At 38.0% G+C, this 2,500-nt stretch overlaps 1 protein-coding gene across 2 annotated transcripts in view; it reads right to left on the minus strand.

Annotated features, from left to right (window-relative positions):
• The window catches only part of LOC137970883 (metabotropic glutamate receptor-like), a 17,985-nt gene extending 16,006 nt beyond the window's left edge, over positions 1–1,979 (minus strand). Inside the window, exon 1 of one of the 2 annotated variants that reach the window (XM_068817519.1) lies at positions 1,906–1,979. The gene's annotated coding sequence lies outside the window, so the exon portion shown is untranslated. Of the gene's footprint in view, positions 1–1,584; positions 1,763–1,905 lie in introns of those variants that run through there. The other variant, XM_068817521.1, reaches the window with a different exon arrangement.
• Positions 1,980–2,500: the final 521 nt, after the last annotated feature.

The raw sequence follows: 2,500 nt of genomic DNA on the forward strand, positions 1-2,500 counted from the left end.
ACAAGGAAGTCACATGAGTGTTGTATAAGTTTTTTTGGCCACAAATCTCGTCATAGGCGGAATTAATTCGCGATATCAGTGTTTACACTCACCAAGAAAACAAAACAACAACAAAGAGCAACAAGAACAAGAGACATCAAGTTTGGATACACACAAAACTGAATTATGGTATGGACACCTTAAAGTCGACGCTGACGAAGCCTTAGACCTATGTGGAAGGTACTCAATGCGAACCTTATAATTTATGCCGTTATGAGAAATTCATTATTATCTCGCGCAAGAAGCATCTTTGTAGCCTCAACAAACACAACGAATTAGCGACTTCATGCCCCGTACAGAAATAGAAACGTGCTCAGAAACTTTAAATAATCCAACGCAATAATAAACACCATAGCAACCGTATATTTATATAAAACCGTCACTGGTTGGTCATTATTTGCCCATACAAAAGAGAGCTGTAGCAATAAAACGATAAGTCAATCTTGAAGTTCTGAATTGATTTACAACATATATAGATATATGTATGTATAATAAGACACAGATGTGTGTATGTATGTATCACCTTTGTAAGTGTCACGGTCCAGAAAATAAAAATTGCTGATGACTTAGACGTCTGTTTTCTGTCCTTAACAATTATTCCATACCGACGCTGACTAGTGCTGAAACGTAACGGCAGTCGTGGCCGACAAACCACAAAATTCACGTTATCTTGTACAGATTGTTTCTTATCTGCATACTCAGCAAACACGAGAAAGCACGAAATTTATCTAGACTTTTCTCTCCACAATGCATTCAGTTTCTAGATATCAAAACTGACAGGAATCAGCCTGGTAGTATTGTATTAGCATTGTGGAGGCCCTGACAGGGTAAATTCCGACAAGCGACATGGCCCAAAAAGTAGCGACAGAACATAAAATGAAATCCCGACAAAAGACATCCTTTCCCAGCAAAATTCCGACCGTGACGTCAAGGCCGAGAATGAGCCGATTAAACCCCGACAGGGCCTCATTATGACTCGTTGCAGCTTTTTATTTGCTACTCATGTGGCTTTCTTTTACGATGAGATTAACGTCACGACTGCTGGTCATCTTAAAAAAAAATGTTACTAAAGAAAAGGAATTGTCTCCTTCATCGCTGTTGTCCCTTTGTTTCACATAATTTGATTCTGTTTGGTGGTCAGCGGTGTTACTAACACTGGCAGGTGTTCACGGAAAGAGTGGAGATATGGCGAAGCGGTGGTTATCAACAATCTAGAAGTTCCTTTTTCAGCCCTCTGCTTACCAAATTAGCAAAAATTGTTTATTTTTGATAAGGAAAAGCAAAAACAATAATGCATAATGAAAAACAACTTATGAATTTCTAAAATCATTTGCCGGAAAAAACAAGAGCACTTGTATCCTGCTGATTAAATAACAAATAAATCATGATGAATTATAAGGCCGAAGGAAGGATTAACAAGAAAAGGAAAAGATAAATACGGTGGATTATTTATTCCGGAGAGCAAGTCTTAAGTAAAAGGCTACGATGTCATTGCGACTGGATAAATTAAACAGGCTTGTTGGTAATAAGTTTAAGAATACTCACAGTGTTGCATAATGATTTCCAACATGTCAAATTTCCCATTTTACAATGGCTGCGAAATTTTCTTGATACCAGCGTAAAGTAAAACGATATTTAAGCGGCAGTGATAATGCAGAAGCTCTAGCCTGCATGTAAAGATTTTTTTTTTCTCTGAATGTCATCAGCTCTTGAAGAGCACGGAATGTGGGAATCGAGACAGTGAATAAACCGACCTCTCACAGCGTGACAATTAGTTCCTCAGGAAAGAAAATCTGAATTAATTTGTTCGCCGAAATCAAGTCATCGAATGATCAGTCTTAGAAGTAACAATATAAATGATCTTACCCAAGGGAAACAATACATCCATAGACAATGGATAAAAGCCAACTTGCCAAAAGACGCGAAAGAGCAATTACTCGATGCACTAGGGAGCTAAATTTAAAAGTGAAGCTGTGTTTTCCGACAAATGTAATTCATACATAAATAATTAACAACAACCGCCGGCAAACGGTTTTGTCTTTTCTTTAGTAGCGGAAACATGAGAACCATAAACTGTTCGAGACAGGTTTCCCTTTTTGTATTACCCTTTGTGACACTCGACATGGACAGGATAAATTTAGGATTTGCATTGTTTTATTTCACTTAATCCAACTCTCTTTTGGGGGAACGGAAATAATATTTTGATGGATTTCTCATCGTATTATCAAGGTAAACAATTAAAATTCTAAAAATAGGGTCTACTTGAATTGATCGTTTCTTGAAAGATCAGTTAATGCGACGCGCACGCGCAAATGTGCTTGAGAATAACCCGTACGTAAGGGCCCAACACATCCGGTCATTTTCAACTTGCTGATAGAATGGGAGGGGTGGGGGTAGGGAAAGGCCGACTAAGTTAAAATCGTCTGCCTTATTATCTCGTTTCGACCCTTTTTTTCTATTC

This window comes from Montipora foliosa, chromosome 9 (genome assembly GCF_036669935.1).
Source record: "Montipora foliosa isolate CH-2021 chromosome 9, ASM3666993v2, whole genome shotgun sequence".
Classification (NCBI taxonomy): Eukaryota; Metazoa; Cnidaria; class Anthozoa; order Scleractinia; family Acroporidae; genus Montipora; species Montipora foliosa.